This window comes from Streptopelia decaocto (genome assembly GCF_964273445.1).
Source record: "Streptopelia decaocto genome assembly, chromosome: 1".
NCBI classification, from domain to species: Eukaryota; Metazoa; Chordata; class Aves; order Columbiformes; family Columbidae; genus Streptopelia; species Streptopelia decaocto.
This window is the reverse complement of record NC_138663.1, coordinates 69947847-69960982: the sequence shown is the minus strand read 5'-3', so window position 1 is coordinate 69960982 and position 13136 is coordinate 69947847.

Here is a 13136-nt window from a genome sequence, read left to right as displayed (position 1 = left end):
AGGAGTGCACATAGACACACACACACACACACACACGCAAAATTTTGGAAGGCAGGGAAAGAGGGCAGATCAAATCTGACTAGGGTCAAATCCCCAGTTAGCTGTGTTTCTGGAAAGGGATAGGAATGAGGTTTTAATATCGATTGCCATTACAATTAGGTGTAAGGGGAGGGAAGCCAAGGTGCAAGTGTGCTGTAAATAGTGACACACTATGCACTACCGAGGGATGTAATGAGAAGCTAATTTAACAAAAAACGTGGCCAAAGCTGCCTTAGTTTCAGTGCAAACATAAGCCATGTCTTACCTAATTTTAAAAAACACAGGTACTCAGTACTTAGGCTCTTTTTTTTAGACATTATTTTGAATTCTAGAAGCTAAAATGCCTTTCAAAAATGTCATCTTAAATTCCAAGGGGGCTACAGGGGACCAAGACTTGGAGGTGGTAGATGTGGATAGACCAATATTTTTCAGTTTCTGTCCAACGCTATTCAAGAAAAAAAGCATTTAATTATCATAAAAATAAAAAACCTACAAATTTATTAGTTTTCAAAAGCATCACTTATCAAAAAAGCACACTATGAAATAATTTCACCATGTATTATTGATAAAAATGTTTCTGTCAAGAGTGAGAAATCTTCTTACTAACTCCTTTCCAAAAAACATGTTTGTTGCAGAAAGTTTGTCATCTTAGTCTTATTTTGCCAAACCACAAATATGCTTTCTTTTAAATTTCTCCAAGAGGTTTTTTTTTTTTAATTGAAAAACTAAGAATGCCTTGATAAAACCTAAACAAGAAACAACAAGAACAACTCTGAAAAAAAAAAGCATGAAGATTGAGGTGGTATTTAGCATGTATGACTAATTCTGGGTGAGAAGTCTTTCCTCCTGACATATAAACAATCACGCAAGCAGTCTGTTATTTATCATCAGTTGGCTGATTTCTCCTAAACACTGTGGTAGGAGTGGTCTCATGAAACGTACAGCACACAAAGTGCTGGTAAACACAGATAGCAACAGTTTTTCAATGCTGCATGCTATAGACATTAAAAAAATTGTGTCCGCATGTGCACATACATGTGTATATGTGCATATATGTGTGTGTACATACATATACATGAATAAAGCATGAGTGTCACAAATTCTGCAGGCCTAATCCACCGCTGCAAGCAAGGGAACTTGGCTCACAACACCACTAGGGCCAAATCCACACAATTACTTTTCTCAAAGACACCTCTTTGCCAATAAAGCCAGTTTGTCTCTTATTCTGTTGCCCCAACCCAAACAATACTTCTGCCATCCCAACATCACATTTTCCACATTCTTCAAGAAGTTATGCAGCTCCCAAATTTCCTTTCTCCTTGCAATCTGTTCTCTCTCTCCACCCCACACACAAATGTCAAAATGTTTTGATTATAATTTCTTTATGATAAGAGTATCTTCTGTATGAGAAAAGAGGAAGAAAGAGAGGAGGGTCCAGAGAGGCTCTTGGGTGTTTGTGGGCCAAGATTAGAAGGTAACTGTCTCATCATATCTTCACTGTGAGAGGAGAAGAAAGAGGGACGAGTTTGATGTTTCTCAGTTCCTAAATATCCACATGGTGGTCCATAGCTGCTTGATATAGGTTAAAGCAAAAGCAGGGGTAAGGAGGAAAAGAAAAGGGGAGCTGCCCCAGTTTGCACTGAAGGACTCCAGGTGAAAGGCCTGGCTTTGGCTTAACCTTTGCATCAGCTTCTTGCTACTGCCACAGCCACCGTAACCTTTTTCCAGTTTTGCCTAACAGAATTTAGCATGAAAAACAAAATCTGACCCATGCTATTCAGATTAAACAGAAATATCTTTGCATTCTTCTTTTCAAGTTAATGGCACTCTTAGTGGCATTTGCTATGGACTTGGTAACGTTGCTCTTTCATTAGAATGGCATTTTGCCAGTCTCACTCTAGGCTTTGTAAGATTTTTCTTTGTGTCCTAGTCCAATAAGAAAACAGAGGGATGTTGATGGATTTTTGTTTGTTGATTTCTGGGCTTTGTTTTTATAGAACAAGTAGTGGATAAACCTTTCAGCCCTACTGATTTTGAAAATGAAGGTCAGAGAATGCACCTCATGATGCTGTTCTTCTGTAAAGCAAGAATAGATAATGATTGGTAATCATCGCCTACTTCCTTGCAATATAGCAAAGAGTTTAATGAGAGAAAAAGTCACAGCATTATCATGAACCTTTCCTCAATGAAAATTATTTCAAGTCCTGATACCCAGGGCATATATCAAAGCCATAGTTTTCATTTTGTTAGCAAATCTTTTCTTAAAATATTATTTTCCTTTTTTTTATGTAAATGTGATCTTTAGGTAGCAAAAAACATCAATTTTCCATTAAGATGCATCAATGAATCAGCAAGAAAGTTCAAATTCATGCTAAAGAACAAAGACTTAAAGGTCAGCCTGCAGACTTGAATATTTAAAGCTTTTCTTCTCACATTCTGATGACATAGGATTATCAAGCCAAATAATCAATTAAATAAACTAGGGAAATTGTATTACTATTCATTTCCTAAAGGAAGCAAATCCAGGAGGAGGAAAATGATTTAATAACATAGGACAACCAATCCTTAGCTGCTACATCATTGCTCAGATGACAGAATAAGCACCAGGTCTCAAGGGAAAGGATCCCAGCCAATTGTTCCCACCTCCCTCAACTAAGGACAACCAGAAGTTACTGTTGTTCTTTAAGAACAGGTCCCACAGGTCCCACTTTATAACTGCCTGAATCAGGATTACTGGACTCTGAAAAGTGCTATGGCACAGTGATAAAGCAGATTTCTGGACTCAGGCATTCATGCCATCCTATTGAATGGCACACCAAAGCAGAGGAAGCAATGGCTGCTTGCAGGTCAGTTGAGCATTTCGTTCAGAGCCACAGGAGGGGCACATGCTCATCCACTGCTCTTGCCAGAAGTGATCAGATTATACAAATTCCCACAGCTTCCTGCACTGCGATCTCAGAGGTGACTTTTTCCTTCCAGGGAAACAGCACACACTACACTGCTAATGGTGTGAGCTTCACCCAGACACAGATGTAAAAGCCACATCAAAAGTAGACATCAGAGAAATACACCTTCTATAAAAATGACCCAGAATGAAGATTAGTCAAGACAGTGTCAAGGCAATAGCTCTGAAGCTGCCTTTGAAAAGCCACCTAGTCATGATTACCATAGGCTGCCAAAAGAAAATGCAATATGGGAAAACACACCAAATCACCTTCACACCATTATTCTGCATTCCTAGCCACTGGCCTTGTCTATGCCCTGATATGTGTTCAGGTACCACCAAGGAAGAAGAGGGAGTGAAAGAAGAGCATCACTGACAGGGATTGCATGCACACAGCTACAAGTGACAGCCTACCTGCACAGAGATCGGTCTGCACGCAACTTGATTCGGGGCCAGTGAAGAAAGTGACTTTTAAAACCACTGCTCAGCAAAATTCATCCTTCCCCAGTTTTCCCTGAACAGGGTGTGCAGAGAGCTTTGCAGAGAGCTTTCAATAGAAATTCCCACCTCAATTAGTGACCCGACTTCTGTATTCCCCATTCATTTCTCTCTAAAAGTGACTTGTTTGGGAACCGCTGGCTTAGGAAGGTACTTGGGCAAAGCTGCTGTCAAAGTGCACCATAATTAATTGGACTAAGTGTATACAAACCGGTTAGAGAAATTAGGGCTTGTGAAAATGCCAGCAAAAATAGCAAAAAAGTTTGTAGGAAGAGGTTGTGCCTGATTTTAGACCAGCAAATATAATCAGACAACAGGCAAGATTGGAGGTACGCAAAGCAAATGTTTTGCTAGTTGCAATGCTGGTCCTTTGCCACTGTCATTTGTCATTGCTTCTGACAGTATTTGCTGTATAAAACGCTGAGAAACTCCCAAGAGAAGGGGTGAGTACCCCAGTGCCTCTGACAGTTACGTCTTGACAAGAAAGTAACAGAAAGCTATTAGCATGGCACAATCTTGCAGAGAAATGAGGGGGGAATTAAATGTCTCTATGTTATTCTTTCTCATTTCTCTGGGCCTTCAAAAATGAAGACATTTTACAACTTGAGGAACTAAAGAAAAATTTACAACTAGAGATATTAATAATAAAAACTATGATTTGTCATCGTAGAGTAATAAATAAAAGTTTGGCTATTTGGAAGTGTGAATGGCAGTAACTTATTCAATAATGACATTGTTTATGCAACACTGAGGTTTAGTGGAATTTTTTTTTTTGGTCAGTCCTGTTGTCACAATCCATGAGTATTGATCATTTTAGCACATTTTGTTGCTCTCCTCCCAGCAGAGGCTGATGTGACAATTGGTCTGGGAAAAGAGAAATGTCAGTTGCCTATGGAGGTCTCTGGAAAGTTTGCTACCACTTAACACCTCTAGAGAAACTTTGCTGATAAATAAAGACTGTGAGATAGGATAAGCCAAGAAAAATACCAAGAAATATTAAGTCAACAAGGGCAAATTCAGCAGTGAACAGACTAATAAGGTAAACTTGAAAAGGCAATTGAGTCTGAAGCAGGAGTAAGGCAGGAAGCTGATACTCTGCAGATCAGAAGAGCAATTACACTAAAGCAAGGCCAAACAAGATAAGTTAGAAAGTAGAAGAGAGAAATAAACTATTTTTTCACCTTGTTCTAGTGAAAGAAATCAGTTATACACAACTATATTACTTATGACTTACAGATCAATTTATTATTGAACTAAAGTAAAACAGATTGACTTCATGTGCCAGTTCATAAGCCCAGCTGGACAAGCAACCTTTTATTAGCTGTGACACTTGTGAGCAAGGCGAGACAAACAAAACCTTTAAAGTTCTGGGGTTTGTAAGATAAGTAACGACTAATTAGGGAAGCCACCCATAGTGCACCTCCATATACACAGTTTATCTGCCCCATAGTCACACCACTGATGCTTCACATGAGACACCCTGAGTCTAGAAGCCAGGTTAAGCACAGCTCTGCTCCCAGGCACATACTAACTAAGGAATCACAGTCCCCATGGGAGACAAGACCACCCTGCTGTGTGATTCTGGCAATACCACCTAATATTAAAAGAGCCCTCAGCCCCATTGGCAGTAAATCCCAGCCTTGGCTTAGCAGAGCACTACCCCAAGTATAATGCTTTCAGATGAAAGGCAACTCATTTATAAGCAAGTCAGAGCACAGGACAATTTGTATTTTTGTCTGTCATGACTCAGACACATCTGAACAACTCCTCCAAGAACTATGAAGGAACTTGGGCATGTTCCTTCATCCAAAATGACCAAATCAAGAGAGGGAACTAGAAAACGTGTTTCTCTTTGGGCCCAGATACTTTTATATCCTTCAGTGCCCCAAAGAGGGACAAGAAGCAGCAGCATCCTCCAAAACCCTTGCTCTACTGTTGGAGCCTGTCCCTCCAACCCTTACCTTCTTTGATTTCTTAAGAGTCTTAGAAACCCAGCTGTCTGTCTCAGTAGATGAAGTGAGGAACATTCAGGGAACTGTGCAGGATATGTAACCCTCTTCATCTGTGACCCTACTCCACATCACCTAACTGTAATCTGGGAAGCAGCCAGGGTTGCACTTCTCTGCTGGTACAAAACCAAAGTTACTCATCACATTGCAAGAGTAACTTTCCGTAGAAATGGCTGTATCCTCTGAGAGGGAGTTCCTTAGACAAACCTCACAAGCCAACTTTGAGACCTAGTGACATTCACTAGCAAGGCAGCAGCTCCAAAGAAAATTACATCTATTTGTATCTAGTCCGACAACTCGCTCAAATGGTTGCTTCTGGGCAATCTGAGACACACATTCCGAGTACGCTGTCTTGAAAAATATGTTGTAAACTTGCACTGAGTTTGTATTTTTTGAGGTTTTGATTTGTATTTTTAATTACATTACCATGGAAAAAGACAACAGAGGCTTAAAGTTTCTCCTCTGCTGTGAGGGACAAGTTTGCTTGTGTTTTGTAAATCCAGACAGATTTTTATACAGTGAGAATTAACAAACTCTGCTGAAACTGTTCTGTGATATAACCTGATCCATGCTGCAACGACACTTGCAAAAGGATTTAGTTAATGTTCGGTTTATTTGCCACCCCACTTATCTTCATAAAAAAGCTAATGGAGTGACAATATGTTAAAAATAAGATAAAAGCTAAGCACAACAGTTAGCTTCAGTTCAGTCCAAGTTACCTTGAATCACCAAACACTGTAATCACCTTTCCAGGGTTGTTTTCTTTCTTTCCACCACTTTCCAGCATGGTCAAATACTCTTCCTGTCCCGTGAGCCACTGCAAGGCCTCCTTACCTCAGCTCCCCTCCAGGAGCTGTGCAGCTCATTATTTCCACCTCAGCACTGAGCCTGAGCATCTCTGTATCGAATTATCTTCCAGGTCTTCAGGGCGTCCTTCCCTATTCATCAAGGTCATTTCAAATTCTAATCATATCCTCTGATATTTCAGCTCTTGCTGCCAGCCTGATGTCATCTACAAGGATGAAAAGCACACACCGTACTCCAACATTTAGATCATCAATTAAACTCCTAGGCAGTGCCAAACCCTCTAATTTCCCAACATCACTCCTTTTCTCCCTTATTCTCCCCCTTTAACCCTCGTGTCCTTCATGGCGAAGCTTGTTCTCAGCTGCTACTGATAGCAAACACTATGCATCAAGCACAAACTCTTGCTTTCTTCTGTAGGAGATGATGGTGGACTGCAAAGCTGCTTGTCAGTGCAAACAGCCCCACTACTTCACTGCAGACACAACCCAGCCAGCCCAGCTACACATGCGCCACCCCACTTTGCCTTCTTCCTTAGCCCTCCTGCCACCGCTCACCCCACAGGCATCCAACCTCTTCCCAAAGTAACACCAGCCTTGGGCAGGGGTAGCTTAAAGCTGCCCTCACATGACTAGACGCTGCTTTGTGAACTTCTGGTGTGTCTCTGAGCAGCTGCCCTTCCACACGAGATGACTCTCCCAAAAGGCAGTCAGATAGGTGGTATTTGCCTGTCTACAACAGGAGAAACAAAGCATGGCTGAAATATAGCTACTACTTAAAACTAAATAATAAATACAAAAGGTAGGGAAGCCTTCCTAATTTTTAACTTAACAAAGGGAATGGAGAGGAGGATAAAAACATGTGAGCAAAGTAGCAGTATGAGAAGTTAGGTCTCTTTCTGGGGAAATATAGTGGGATGCAGTGGAGAACTGTTGAGTGTGTCAAGAGTCATGGCCATGGGATGGGGACGACACTGAAACCAGGAGATGAAACATTCAGCTTTGGCTCCTCCACTGTGGAGCTGTCTGAGTCTATGATCCAGCTGCTGGTGGAGATGGAGACGAGCAGCTGCAGCAGTGGTAGTGCACATTATGGGGAGTAGTTGAGGAGACGCGGGGCAACTTTTTTCTCCTGAGAGAAGGGGCAGGTTGAGGAAGCCCTACCACTCCTGTCTCAAACCACAAGCATAAGGAGATGTACAGATGGACCTACATTGACTGCCAGGTTCAGGTCTATTTAATACCCTTTGCAACAAGGGAGGATGGCGGTTCAGCCCGAGATGCTGAGTCACCTCACTACATGTGCATACAGCAAAGCCAAACATAAAAGAAAAGGTAAAAGACAACTATCCAAGCTACAACAGGCTTGGTTCTAGGTTGGTAGCCTAATACTACAACAAATATGTTAAACAATAAATAGCTAGTGGAAGTTCAGGTCCACCAGCTAAAGCAGGGGGGTCAAGCTCATTTTCCCTGGGGGCCACATCAGCCTCACGGTTGCATTCAAAGGGCCAATTGTAACTCCTCCTACATTTATACAGTCCTAAAACTAGATTCATCCCTTTGAAATCAACCACAGAGCTGATGAGGCCCCTGGTGAAAATGAGTTTGACACCCCTGACCTGATAATTCCACCCTATGGAATTATCAGTCAAACATTTAACAGGTACAATACCATATAGGTAAAGCAAGCCATTTAATCACAAATAACTCCAGCTGCTTTGTCTAAGCTTAGTACAGCTTATAATTGTTTTAATTTATTCTAGTAAGAACTTCAGCATAAGCAACATCTTATTTTTTGTTGTTACTATGGTATATTCCATTACTAGCTTTAAGTTACGAATACGACTTCTCAAGTCCAGTAGTCACAGCCCAAAATAGACCCTGCTAGGTCTGAAAGCAATCAGATGGTCTGTAAATCATCATGCGAGAGGATGAAAAAAATGCTGAAGATCAGGAAGGAAGGAGCTGATGTTTAAACCCCAAACTGTAAGAAAGGTAATTCTCAAAGTTCTGTAAATTAAGTTTTATTTAGGGAAAAAAGTGAGAGATAACAAGATGAAACTAAGAAAGTGATGGTATTTTCCCGATTCATGACCAAGCAATCCTTCCATTAACAAGATTCTGAAAAGCTTTAGTGAGCAGTAGCAAAAGGAAGGAGAAAGTTGAGAGAATGTGAGCTAAGACTTTTTATATCAGTTGTAGGATAATAAAAGCAATAGCTGCATTAATGCTATTTCATTTTTAACTTTTGTCATTAAGGTGAGACTAATATTTATAGAAAGATTTTTTTAAAAAATGTATTTCCTATGCTTCATTTGTATGATTACTGACTCAAAATAAAGAATATCAAAGAAAGCAAAGGAATTAACTAGATCTAATAAGCGTTAAATTAAAACTATTTTCTATTAGTATATATTCTAATCAAGATATTCTTTAGCCTTAGAAAGCAGTATAAAATCAACAATGAGCAATACAAAATAGGAAATATGTTTTGGTATGTAAAGCAAGAATTCTCTGATGATTAGTTGTTTGTCAGGATTTGTAAATTGGCATTTTATTTGGAAGTCCTATATTCCATGCCACATATGGAACTGAAGCATTGGAAAGTTTTCTAAATGAGACACATATGATTTTTTACTTACATCTCAGCAACAAAAATGGGCATGAACCCTCTGACTCTATGCACAGCAACAGTCTTCCATGATCAAATAAAGAACCAAAATAGTTATACAAAAAAAAAAACAGCAGGAACATAAGTTAAAGATTAAGATACTCACTACCCACACTATTTTACACCAGTTACACTTAAAATATCAGAGCAAAGTTTTAGATGTCTGGTAAATTCAGAGAGAAGAAGAAACAGCATTCTCATGGGAAGGTGGATCAGATTCTCCTTACCAGGCTCTGAGACATAGAAATATTGCAAGATCCAGCCATTGCTATCACTAGCAAAATATGACTGAACAATATGTTTTTTCAGCACATTGGCAGTGCATATATAGGTGTCATTCTTACAAGATGGAATTTGCAAAGTTTTACAGGCTACTAGGTCTAGGACAATCTCCAAATCCAAGACAGCATGGCACCACACACTCAGTACTGATGGAGGATGCTACAACGATGTAGTCAGGCAAGCCCTGACTAGGGGCATGAAATTTGCCCTGGCTGAATGGCATCACTCTGGAGAACCAGGCATTAAATCTCATGTTGTACAGGCATTTTGTCACTGTTAGAATGACATCTTTCAACTGTGCTGTTAAGTTATATATTTTTGTGAATGTCTGCATATACGTCACTATAAAATTAAACAATTAATTACGAATTTATCCCTAGATAAAAGTGGAATTCACTTCAGCACACTGACTTTGGCAAGCTAAACCTTTTCAAGTTTTTTATACAGTACAACTGCAAGATCTTTGTATGTTAATTACTTTCTATAATGTAATGTAGCCTGCAGCATATCAAATAAAAAAAAAATCACATTTCCCTGTTAGAAATTGCTCATTCTAACCCCATACTTCTCTGGTAAAATTTACGGAAACTATAAGACTACTCTTAGTTCAGTCACTACTTCAAAAACATCATCAAAGTCATATGCCTTGGATCCATTTTTTACACACAGAATTTTCTATATAACAGATCATTACATTCCACTCTTTTGCTGCCTTAAGTGTCCACATACACATAGCTGCACTACAATTTTTTCATTAATTTATTTAATGTGCCTAGTACGGTAAAATTACATGCAATCTATCTCATGTATAAGAAGAATAATTTCCCTCACAGAGAACAAAAATTCATTTAGTTACAACACAAAGAATATTTACCTGTTCCTCCTTGCAAAGAGAATTAGTTAAATTATTTATTCATGTGGTCCACAATTTCTCATTCAGCTAAACAAGAGGGAACAATCCTTAAAGCCCTGGCCCTAGAAAAACTGGACACAAATATTCCGTACCTGGGCACCAATTCTACTCCTTCACTGACACAAATTCAGAACCATAGATGTTTGAGGAACAAGTTCTAGGGGTTGGGGGAAAAAAAAAGGCAACACAAAAGTATTCCAAATAACTAAGTTTTAAACAATATTACTTAGAAATATTAATTATTGGCTAGAAAAGTCAAAATAATGTAATAAAAATATTGCGTAAAAATATAGAAAGAGTTTAATGTTGTAAAGAAACCAGGAAAAAAAAAATCAGTCTGAACATAGAAATTATTTTAAAATAGTAATAAACAGCAGTGGGTGGCCAGCCAGCTGGGATTAAACCTTGCCCATGTATCAGCGAAGGTGCAAGGAAAACAGAGTCTTTGGTTACCCACAGGTGGAAGCCTCAAAAAGAACACAAGTTCACTGCCAGAAGATGACTGCTCCTGGGCAAAGTTCATCTCTTATTCTCTAATCAGTAATAAAAAGCTGAGTTATTCAGAATTGAATTATGGCAAATTTTGTGAGTGGATGTACATAATTTATGATTCTCCCCCGAGGCAGATAATTTGCAATGTTTTAATTGTTCTTAGAACATGCTGTCATCTCTTTCTCTGCTGCTTCTGCTCCACGCCTAAGGGACTGATAAAGCACATTAGAAGCAACTGATGGAGTTCAGCAATGCTGACGACCACCCAATGTCATTATTTATTTTAAAGACTGAATTAATCCAGAAGAAAGATGCTGTAATGATATTTCAAGAATTAACTCACTTCATATCACCTCCTGTCAACTGATATCAATGACGGACTGGGTGGGATAGGATTTCACTTCTAAAGAAAGGCGGTGTCATTATGCCACCAGCAGGGATTCACAGGAAAAGCAAGGAAGAATGGAGGTATTGTTCAAAGCAAGGTGCTTCAGTGCTTTGGATACCTCAGAGTGAGGAGACTGCGCTGGTACCTATTCGCTTGTTTCAGTAACTGCTTAATGGGTTTCCTACAGAGTTTAGGCATTTTCCAGCTGAGGCATTTGCTGAGCGGGGACGTCAGATTGGTAGTTACATGTCTAAATTTCAGCCTCCCTAAAAATCACTCACTTCAAGCTCTGTAATGACCTGCCAAGACATCAGACTTGAATAGAACCAGTGGAACTGCAATGCATGAAATTCCATTGGTCCTCTTCAAGCATCTATGTCACAGAGCCTACCTAAATCCCATTTCTGATCGCAGTAACTTGCGTGGAATGAAAAACCTCCACAACAATCTTTTCTGGTTGTCCTGGCATACGTGACAGTGTGGCTACTGCTGTCATTTTCTGCTGCTAGTGGTTCAGCTAAAGGTCTAGGTTTTCTGTGTGGAGTTGTCAGCAGCTTTTGTCTTGAAGATGATCTTGTTAACTGGCTTCCTCCACCAGACAGTAAATGCTGGTCAGCTCACGTTTCTTAGACACTTGTCCTGAATAAGTAGCTGTATTCCCCAGATGGGTTTGTGCCATTGCTGTGTAGCAAAGACAGGACACCTGCATCTTCTTATCCTCCTCCAGAAATGCTTATCATGATGAATGGGAGGTGATGGAGGGGAGTGGGAACACCTCCATGCTCTGCTCTGTTCCATGACATCCAACTTGCCCAGGGAAGTGGAAAGGGGACAGTCTAGTTTATAACTGGCAGGGAAAAGCCTTGGAAGAAAAAGGGACCAGATTGTGAACATGACCCTACACTGAGCAAGTTGATTGAGAAGGCCACAGTTCAGGCTGCTGAACTTAGACTGCACAGTTTAACTGTCCAGAAAATCAACTAGAATATTATGATAATCTAAGAAATCCCTCATTAAAGAGACTCTTCCTACCTGCCAGGACACCATGGCTTTTCTTAGTGTCTTGTTTACCAGAGAAATAAGAACAACACATGTTTATCTTGTCCATCCTCTGTAAGATCTGAACAGATCATATGCCTTACGGAGGAATCCCACAAGCCTTAAGACCCACACCCATTCTCCTGCCTCCAGCACCCAGTCATTTAATGGTGCTGAGAAAGAAATCCACCTGCTTTGGCATGATGATGTTCTTCCCTAGTCTCCATCATATTGTATTGTCCACAAAGCAGCTACAAGAAAGAACTTGTTGGAACCATTCAGGTTTGCAGAGAAGACCAATATGTTGTAGATAAACAGATAAGAGCGTGTACATCTCATCACTACATCAAAACCTGCCATTCCCTTTAGTAGAAGATTTAAGTCTCTGGCACCATCTCATGTAAAGAAATAAATATGCATTGTAAAACGCCATGATGCTGCTGCTAAGAAAACAACAGAAAAACAAACAAAAAACCCCCCTTTTAAAACTGTGTGGATTTGTTCAATTTAGGTCCTTAAAATGCCTTCTTTTACATGTGAAGTGTTTTGGTAAAGAGCGCCATCTGTGTGCTTTCATGCAAATGATGGATTGCGAAGAGAAGAGGAACAAACTTGCCAACAGATAAGGTAACAAGAAAACAGAGAACAGGACTGGATGCACCAGAGGTCTGCATAAAGAAACAGGAGACTGTGAAATTCAAGAATTTTGCCTATGACTTACCAGAAGCGAGACAAAATAATGAGAGAAAAGATCCCAGACAATGTCCACTGCCACTGGGCACAAAAGGCAAGACACTTCTGCTCAAAAAGAACCTAAGAGAGATTATAAGAACTTGATAAGCACTGTCCCTTTGCCTCCATTATGTACACAAGTGTTTTGGGTCAGGCCACACTTGCACACACATATTTTGGTGTTTGTGAGTACATGCGTGTTCGAGTGCGATTGAATTAAATCCATGCAAGAATTAACATGAATGGGTAAAAGCAAGAGTGTATTTGTACTTGCAGGTCATATAAAAAATAAACTGAGAAAAATATCTGGAGGAGAAAAAATTT